Source organism: Triticum aestivum, chromosome 3B (genome assembly GCF_018294505.1).
Source record: "Triticum aestivum cultivar Chinese Spring chromosome 3B, IWGSC CS RefSeq v2.1, whole genome shotgun sequence".
NCBI lineage: Eukaryota > Viridiplantae > Streptophyta > Magnoliopsida > Poales > Poaceae > Triticum > Triticum aestivum.
Genome location: NC_057801.1, coordinates 231,027,306 through 231,037,649, shown reverse-complemented (window position 1 = coordinate 231,037,649; position 10,344 = coordinate 231,027,306).

Below are 10,344 nucleotides of genomic sequence, written 5' to 3'. Positions count from 1 at the left end.
GAAGGACACATGCCGGCCAGCCTAAGTGTTCCAGAGCAGTAGCAAGCTACCATGGCTCAGCGGTAACACTAGGAGACATTTCCCGGTAAGAGAGGCTACTAAAGATAAACAACTAGGTAGTCAGATCCCACACATACCAAGCATTTCAATCATACACACAATATGCTCGATATGTGCAAATACAACGAAGCATCACAACATGACTCTACGACACAAGTACTTTATTTAAGGCTCAGAGAGCCATACATAACATACACAAAGGTACGGGTCTCACGACCCAACATTCAAGTCATACAGTCATACAAACCAGCAGCGGAAGTAACTTGTCTGAGTACAGACAACTAGTAAAATAAAAGAGGCTTGGAAAGCCTAACTATACTACGTGGTCCTTCACAAGCTCAGGGTCACCACCTGGGCCTTTAGCCTACTCGTTGATGTCAACGTCTACATAGAACCCATCAGAAGGGGTTGCAGCGTCTTCTGTGAAAAAAATGTAAATTATAGCAACATGAGTACAAAGGTACTCAGCAAGACTTACATCAGATCCTACATACATGCATATTATCAAGAAGGGTTGGTGGAGTTATTGCAGCAAGCCAGCTTTGACTCTTGGCTAGACTATCCTACGATACTCCAACTTGAAATGATTTTGTGCACACGAGTCCACTACTCACCACTTCAATACACTACCGAGGATCCACCTCCGTCTTCCTACGGAAGAGCCATCCTCGGCACTCACACTTATCTTGAGGCTTTTAGTAGTTTCCATTTACTTGTCTATGAACTGTATAGGCAACCAAGTAGTCCTTTACCGCGGACGCGGCTATTCGAATAGGTTATGATAACCCTGCAGGGGTGTACTTCTTCATACACGCTCTCACCACTTACCGCCGTTTACACGACATGTACTCGGCAACCTTCAAGCGGAAGCCCAACGTGGGTGTCGGCCACGACCTACCTAATCACCTAAGCCTCCAGTCCAGGTTTATCGCCTATCCAGGTTCCATCCGCAGGGAGTCCGGCCGAGGTTTCCCATACGGCCCCGAACGATGTGAACAGGGTTCCCGAGATACCTAACGGGTATTCGGTACACCCGGCCACGTACCTACCGCATCACAGCCCACCCCTACGGCCAGCGCTGTCCACGGCCTCCAGTAGGCTACAAACACCAGAAACTACTTGCAACTCCTGGACGGAGAACTAGGGTGAATAAGAAGCCGAGAGGGTCCATTGGTTTCGGGCCCAATGCATGGTAGTAGCTGATTCTTAAATCACACATACAGATCTCAGTGCTTAAGGTCGGCTTCAATGAAACAACCCACCATGTACTCCTACATGGCCTCTCATCGATACCTTTACCAAATCGTGTTCACCACACCACTCTCATTACCCACATAATCATTTCACTCTAGCCCATCACCCAGATGAACCAGACCTGACACGACTCTAAGCATAGCAGGCATAGCAAGGTAGGAACAACACATACATATGGCTCAAACAACTCCTACACATGCTAGTGGGTTTCATCTAGTTACTGTGGCAATGACAGGTCATGCAGAGGAAATGGGTTCAACTACCGTAGCACACAGCAGTTTGAAACGCGTTGTCTTAATGCAGTAAAAGAGAGCAGGAGCGAGAACATGGGATTGTATCGATATGATCAAATGGTTGATTGCTTGCCTGATGGTTCGATGCACTGATACGGTTCTTCGTTAGGGTAATCACGGTACTCCTCGGAGGCAGAACCTGTCGCAAAGGACACCGATACACAACCATCACCAAACAATGTGCAACAATATGATGCATGCATGAAACATGGCAATATGAGTGTGTTGGGCTAATGCAACTAAAACCAGAAGGGTTTGAACAAATTTGAATCAAAGATTCAAATTTCAAACTCAAACATGGCCTCTTAAAGTGCTTTTCCTTGTTCTGCATTAAACATCAAGTTAACTTGTTTAGTCATGCATGAAAATAGTACAGATGGATAGATTGGATTTTTCTGATCATTTTTCATATATAATTTGTCTGATTTGGAGTTACAGAATAAAAGTTATGAATTTTTGATGTTTAAATAATATTCTGGAATTTCCTGATATAAATTAAATCCAGAAATATAAATATTGCGCCAGCATGACGTCAGCATGACGTCAGTGGTCAACTGCGGCTGGCTGGGGTCAAACCTGACGTGTGGGGTCCACACGTCAGTGACAGGGGGGGTTTAACAGGGTTAATTTAATCCTAATTAGGAATTAGTGGCGCTGGGGCCCACTGGTCAGTGTCAGGGGGGTTAATTAAGCAGTGATTAGCGCTAATCTAACCACCTGGCCGACGGGGCCCACGCGTCAGTGACCCTGGGGGGTCAAACCCCAGGTCAAACAGGTCAAACCCACCGGCGACATGACGCCGGTGAGGCCCGAGACGGTGGCGCGATGCGGAAACGCGCTACAGGGCACGGGCGAGGCCGTGCTTGGGCTCGTTGGAGAGCCCTTGCTCCCGCGCGTCGAACGGTGGTGGTGGCCGTGCCTGAGGTGGCCGGTACCGACGACGGCGAGCTCGTGAGCGGCAGCCGGAGTTCGGCCAACGGCGGGTTGGGCGATGCAGGGCGCTAGGGGAGGCGTTGGTGCGTGCTACGTGCTCCTGGTGAGGTGTGGAGCACGATGGTGTGCTCGGCTTCGAACTACAACGGCTCCAGCCACGGCGGCGACGAGGCACGGCGGCAGCGAGCTTCGGAGCTCAAGGGGACGGTAACTACAGGATGCTAGGGACGACGGGGCAAGGGGGAATCGGGTCAGCGGCTCACCGCGGAGCTGCAGGGATGGTTAGCGGGCTCGGGGACGTCCGGTAGCTCTCGATTCGACGGCGACGATCTCCGGTGGCCGAGGAGGGGAACGGCGACGTGGGCGGCGATGCAGGGCTTCCGGAGGCCCGTGGATTGGTGGGAAGGAAGAGGGGGTCGAGGCGGAGCCTCTGGGCTAGTCGGGGGAGCGAGGGAAGGGCGGTGGCTGCAGCTACGGTGAACGGCGTCGGCGGTTGCGCTCTGCTTCGGGAGAGGGGGCGAGGGAGGCGAAGCAGGGAGAGAGGGAAGAGGTGCACGGGAGAGTGAGGGGGGTCAGGGGGATCGGGACGGCCTGCGGAAGTCGTCCACGCGGCCAGGAGCTCGTCGGCAAGCAGGAGGTGGCCGCGCGGTCGTGCGCGTGCGAGCACGCAGCAGCTTCGGGGCGAGGGGAGGAAGACGACGGAGGGCTGCAGTGGTGGGCTGGGCCGCCTGCTGGCTGGGCCGGCCAGCTGGCTGGGCCGGACAGGGAGGAGCCCAGGTAAGGTTCTCCCTTTTATTTATTTCTGTTTTCTAATTTTTAATACTTCTGCAACTTAGTTGAATTAAATAAAATACATAGGCAACTTCAAAAATCACCAAACTACTCCTGGTCCATAGTTGGATTATTTCCAACATGAAACATTTTAGTTTGGAGATATTTGAGCATTTAAATATTTTATATAATTTTAAATGCCCAAATTCAAATATTTATGATTTAATTCAAAAACCCTAGGATGGCCTAGGAAAATGTGCACCACTTTTGGCAGAGGTTCTGAACCAAGACAAAAATGATGGGCATTTTAGAAGGGCATTTCAGGTTCATTGAAAATGTTTTTAGTAAACCCTAATTGGTTTCAGAGGGGACTGGGGGTTCTGTCATCCCCATTTCAGGTTTTTGATGAAAAGGTAAACATGATGCAACACTCTAATGCATGGCTAACTAGGATGTGACATCGGTCAACCCATTGCACCATTTATAAAGACCGATAATGACTTATTTTACAGCCAAAGCTTTTTCCGTTGCTTTCTCTAAAGTTCATATCTAGTTGGGTAGCTTTGCTTATTTCTTACTTGGCTTACACTTAGTCTCAACTGAGACATGTATGTTCTAAATATCTTCGTTTCAGAAATTTAAAGCCAAGGTTAAATTCTATTAAGAAAACCGATGCTAATATAATATCTTATCCAAAGACATCAGAGATAGAGTGGAAAACACAATGCATAGCCGAATGGGGAGATTCCAAATCTGAACCATTCGTTTGCTTATCTCCAAAGCCGTTCAAACAGAAAGATCGGCTAGGAAACAAGAAGTATACCTTCAATTCAAGCATGTGTGATAAAATATTTGATTTGTTGCTGAAAAATAATTACATTACAATTCTTGATCACCATGTTAAGCCATCAATCCAAGGACGAATGTATTGTAAGTTGCATGATTCGTCCAAGCATAATTTTGAGGATTGCAACATGTTTCGTCCAATAGTTAAATCGGCCATTGAAAAAGGATGATTGAAGTTTATTGAAACACCAAGAGATGACCAGTCTATTCCGATTGGTCCCGATGGCAAAAACTTTTTGCATCGGCTGCTTCAAGCCGATCCATTTAAAGAGAATGTAAAAACTGCAAGTGATGGGATCAAGGTTTCAAGTAAAGAAGTTGTTGAAGAGCATAATGAACATAATCTTGAGGCGAAAATTCCATCGAAGCTACAATGGAGACGCCAAGGACTGGGGGGCAGCAAGCAAATCCAATGATCGATGAAAGCAAACCAAAAGAAAACAAAGGCCGAAATAAGCGCAAGTGTAAGAGATCAAAAATCACCTTTGCTGAACTATTGGATAAATATCAAAAGATGAGTGAAGAGAAGAATGCTTATCGGCCAAATCATGCAAAGAAACCAAGATCACCCCCAAGGCGCGAATATGAGGATTGGTATTGGCAAAGTGATAATTTTAACGCAACATATTCATATCCTTATTTTGGGCCGCCAATGCCAATGCCGTCGATGCCTCCCTATGATCATATAGATACATATTCATCATGGGACAGGTATGGTACAAGGGCACATTCTCCATCTTATTCTAGAACATCTCACCAATACTATGCAGCTCCAAGAAGATCAACATATGAACAATCACATATCAAAGACCGTTTCAATCATAAGGAATCGGCCCAGAGCTCAAGGAAGAAGAAAGAGATGGTAAAGCAAGTTTACCGCGTGAAAAGATATGGTCGTAAGTGTGCTACTTCAGATTTGATCTCAAAAAACAAAGAGCCAATTAAAGTGTTGACATTGGCTACAAAAGGCAAAGAAGTGAAGCAATCAATTGATAAAAATCAGAGTGCCAAATCTGAAGAAAATAAGTTGAGGGTGCACAAGGCCCAGAAAGAGTTGCCATTGGTTGAAACAAAATCACAGTCGAGGTGCTCACTCGGCTTATCGTATTTGCAAAAGAAGGAACTGCAAAATCTTAGTGCACAAGAGCTTAGAAAGAAGAACATGGCATGGGTTCCCAAGAGGATCAATCAAAACAAAAACGATGTGCATGCTTCAATTGCAACAAGTACAATAAAAATAAAGAAGGAGAATGATGGAAGCAACAAACAATTATGCCGATGGTGTGCATCACAACATCAAAATCTTCGGTTAGCACATCATCCATTTTCTTCAACAATGCCATTGATGCCTTTGCCATGGAATTCATCCACAGGTATGATCAGTTACCCTCCATGGACTTATTTTGATCCATGGATGCAACATAATTTTCTATATGATGGCAGAGTATTACCAAATCACTATACATTTGGTTAGTTACATTTTTGTTGCTAGATAAAGGAGCCGAAATATTTTATTGCTATTTTATTTGTTTATTTCGGCTATACATGTTTTAATGGATGAATTCTACATGAACCTCATGGTAATGGCCGATACTTAACTATCGTCCTAAGAAACTATCTGATCATGGCCGGCGTGGAATTCTAACACCGTCCTTAGTTCAATTGGAACCGAGACAAGGTACATGTTAAGTGATATTAGCTTTGTCTCTCTAGTACTATGGAGATTATATTTTGATGGCTCAATTTGTAGCAATGGCCAAAGTGTTGGTGTTGTTTATTTATCTCCATATGGAGCTAGTTTGTGAAGGCTCATGCCGCTTAAGATATTTTTGCACAATGATCAAAGCCGAATATGCATTGTTATTCGGATTGGAGCTTTGCCTTGCTGTAGGTGCTATACATATTGAGGCTTCCGGTGATTCGTTATAAGTAGTGCAACAAATATCCAAGGGTTATCAATGTTTTGACGAGTCACTTATAGTTTATCTTAAGGTATGTCTAGATACAAAAGTACCTTGGGTTGCTATAAAATTGTTCATATTTCTAGACATGACAATTTGAAAGAGTTGGCACAGCAAGCATCCGGCTACTATGTTAATCATGGTGTGTTGCATTTCTATCAATAGCCGATGCTTAGTCTCGTCAGAATAGGTAAGGCCGAACCGAAGCCCACCGCTTCGGCCACTAATGAATTTTTCTTATACAGGCGAAAATAAGGATTGGAGAAAGTTTATTATTAATTATCAGCAAAATCCTAGCAAAAGGGTGAACAATATGGTTCGGAGGATGGTTTTGATCTATGGAACCTTATCACCGGATTGTTATAGAAGCTGAGAAGTTTTCACCCAAGTCTGCATCAAGAGGTTCAAACAAGCAATGGCCGATATATACTTGTCGTCCTAAGAACATGCAAAATGGCCGATGGAGTGTTGACATCGTCCTTAGAACAAGCTATGCGGAAGTTATTTTTCGGCACACAAACTTTGCCGAAAAACAGGGGGGCATGTGTTGACACCAGATTTTGGCACGGTCAATAACTTATTTAAGATGGCCTCAAATGCAGAAGTGATCTTCATGAAAGAGTTCCGTATTGTCGATATGAACATCTTTGAAGTTTGGGTCATCGCAGTCTGATTTCATCTCGAAAGCCGAAACTATGCTCAAAGTACTAAGATCTTATATTCAGAGTACAGTTTGGCTGATTAACCCCCCAAGACGACCTCAAATGGAAAACTTATCTACACGGATTGTCTTCGTCTCGTCGAAATGATCGATTTTGATATAAAAATCGTTCCAATCCGAGTTTGTATGCAAAAGTTAGAGCCATCGGAATACAGCCCTGTCAGGAGGCAAAAAATGGCGCGCCCCACCAGACACCCTGTCTGATGGGTAGCGCGAGGGATAGCCTGTTTTGCGCGACCGATTTGACCCTCAAGATGACCTCTGGTCAAAAAACATTCAACATAAAAGTTGTTCGTCTCGTCGAAACGGTCAAGATTGCTTTTGGGCTCGTTTCCATCCGAGATTGTTTACCACCACAAAAAAGACCCGCAAGGTGCAGCCAATTTAAACCGAACAATTTTGGAAAGTTCGGGCAAAACCAATCTGAATTTGGCTAGGGTTTTGGACGTGAATCCAAGCCTTTTCCTTGCAGGGGAAGTCCAGCCGCCTCTTATATACCTAAGGGGTGACAGCCGATTGAACAACACACAATCGAACAAATCATCTACCACTTTTTATCTTTTATCTTTTCTCCTTAACCCTAGTTCTTCTTCTTCCTCGTTCTTCGTTTGTTCTTCTTCATTGCAGGGAGGCGAACCTCAAGGCCCTAGGGGCGATCAGGTCAACCTAGGGCAGCCCATAGCCGCCGCGCGCCCTGACGGGGTCCCTCCCGGGCGTGTGGTGTTTCGGGTCTTCAAAAGCACCCGCCGGATTGCCTGCGTACCGCGCTTCCGGACGGGTCTCCTTCGACGTGAGCTGCGGTGTATCACCCTCGGCGTTGGAGGTACACGGTGACGTGTTCGTGTGCGAACAGGAGCGTAGAATGTTCTTGTGTTCATCGATATACGGGGTCACCAAGGTAGAATTCTGTAAAACCGTGTAGTGTGCTTGAGACCAAGAATGTCCGTCCCTACATATTATTGAGTCCCCTCCTAGCGCGCCTTTTCCACCCAGTCTCCCCTCATACCATGATTGAGGGAGACCTATGTTCTTAAGGTCAGGAATGAAGTCAACACAAAACCCAATGACATCCTCCATTTGATGGCCCATGGAGATGCTTCCTTCTGTCCTAGTGCAGTTACGGATATATTTCTTTAGGACTCCCATGAACCTCTCAAAGGGGAACATATTGTGTAGAAATAAAGGGCCCAAAACGACAATCTCGTCGACTAGATGAACTAGGACGTGTGTCATGATATTGAAGAAGGATGGTGGGAACACCAGCTCAAAACTGACAAGACATTGCGCCACATCACTCCTTAACCTTAGTAGGATTTCTGGATCGATCACCTTCTAAGAGATTGCATTGAGGAATGAACATAGCTTCACAATGGCTAATCGAACGTTTTCCGGTAGAAGCCCCCTCAATGCAACCGGAAGCAGTTGCGTCATAATCACATGGTAGTCATGAGACTTTAGGTTCTGGAACTTTTTCTCTTCCATATTTATTATTCCCTTTATATTCAAAAAGTAGCCAAACGGGACCTTCATACTGAGCAGGCATTCAAAGAAGATTTCCTTCTCTTCTTTGGTAAGAGCGTACCTGGCACGACCTTCATACTGCTTTGGAGGCATGCCATCTTTTTTGTGCAAACGTTTCAGGTCCTCTTGTGCCTCCGGTGTATCTTTTGTCTTCCCATACACGCCCAAGAAGCCTAGCAAGTTCACGCAAAGGTTATTTGTCACGTGCATCACGTCGATTGAAGAGCGGACCTCTAGGTCTTTCCAGTAGGGTAGGTCCCAAAATATAGATTTCTTCTTCCACATGGGTGCGCATCCCTCAGCGTCATTCAGAACAGATAGTCCGTCGGGGCCCTTTCCGAAGATTACTTTTAAATCATTGACCATAGCAAGTACGTGATCACCGGTACGCATGGCGGGCTTCTTCCGGTGATCTGCCTCGCCTTTGAAATGCTTGCCTTTCTTTAGACATTGATGGTTGGTCGGAAGGAATCGACGATGCCCCAGGTACACATTCTTCCTGCATTTGTCCAGGTATATACTTTTGATGTCATCTAAACAGTGCGTGCATGCGTGGTATCCCTTGTTTGTCTGTCCTGAAAGGTTACTGAGAGCAGGCCAATCATTGATGGTGACAAACAGCAACGCATGCAGGTCAAATTCCTCCTGTTTGTGCTCATTCCACACACGTACACCGTTTCCAATCCACAGTTGTAAAAGTTCTTCAACTAATGGCCTTGGGTACACATCAATGTCGTTGTCGGGTTGGTTAGGGCCTTGGATGAGAACTGGCATCATAATGAACTTCCGCTTCATGCACAGCCAAGGAGGAAGGTTATAGATACATAGAGTTACAGGCCAGGTGTTTTGATTGCTGCTCTGCTCCCCAAAAGGATTAATGCCATCCGCTTTTAAACCAAACCATACGTTCCTTGTGTCACCTACAAACTCCTCCCAGTACTTTCTCTTGATTTTTCTCCACTGCGACCCGTCAGCGGGTGCTCTCAACTTCCCGTCTTTCTTACGGTCCTCTATGTGCCATCGCATCAACTTGGCATGCTCTTTATTTCTGAACAGGTGTTTCAACCATGGTATTATAGGAGCATACCACATCACCTTGGCAGGAACCCTCTTCCTGGGGCGCTCGCCGTCAACATCACCAGGGTCATCTCGTCTGATCTTATACCGCAATACACCGCATACCAGGCATGCAATCAAATCCTCATACGCACCGCGGTACATGATGCAGTCATTAGGGCATGCATGTATCTTTTGCACCTCCAATCCTAGAGGGCATACAACCTTCTTTGATGCATACGTACTATCGGGCAATTCGTTATCCTTTGGAAGCTTCTTCTTCTATATTTTCAGTAGCTTCTCAAATCCATTGTTAGGCACACCATTCTCTGCCTTCCACTGCAGCAATTCCAGTACGGTACCGAGCTTTATGTTGCCATCTTCGCAATTGGGGTACAAACCTTTTTTGTGATCCTCTAACATGTGATCGAACTTCAGCTTCTCCTTTTCACTTTCGCACTCTCTCCTTGCATCAACAATTACCCGGCGGAGATCATCATCGGGCACATCATCTGGTTCCTCTTTATCTTCAATAGCTTCCCCCGTTGCAGCATCACCGTATTCAGGGGGCACATAGTTGTCATCGTCCTCTTCTTCTTCGTTGTCTTCCATCATAACCCCTATTTCTGCATGCTTGGTCCAAACATTATAGCGTGGCATGAAACCCTTATAAAGCAAGTGGGTGTGAAGGGTTTTTGAGTCAGAGTAAGACTTCGTATTCCCACATATAGGCAATGGATAACACATAAACCCATTCTGCTTGTTTGCCTCAACCACTTCAAGAAAATTATGCACACCCTTAATGTACTCGGAGGTGTATCTGTCACTGTACATCCATTGCTGGCATAATGGCAACCAAGAAAACCATATATTGCAACTATGTAAAACATTTCAATGAGAAAACAAATGTGATCATAATGGCAACCAA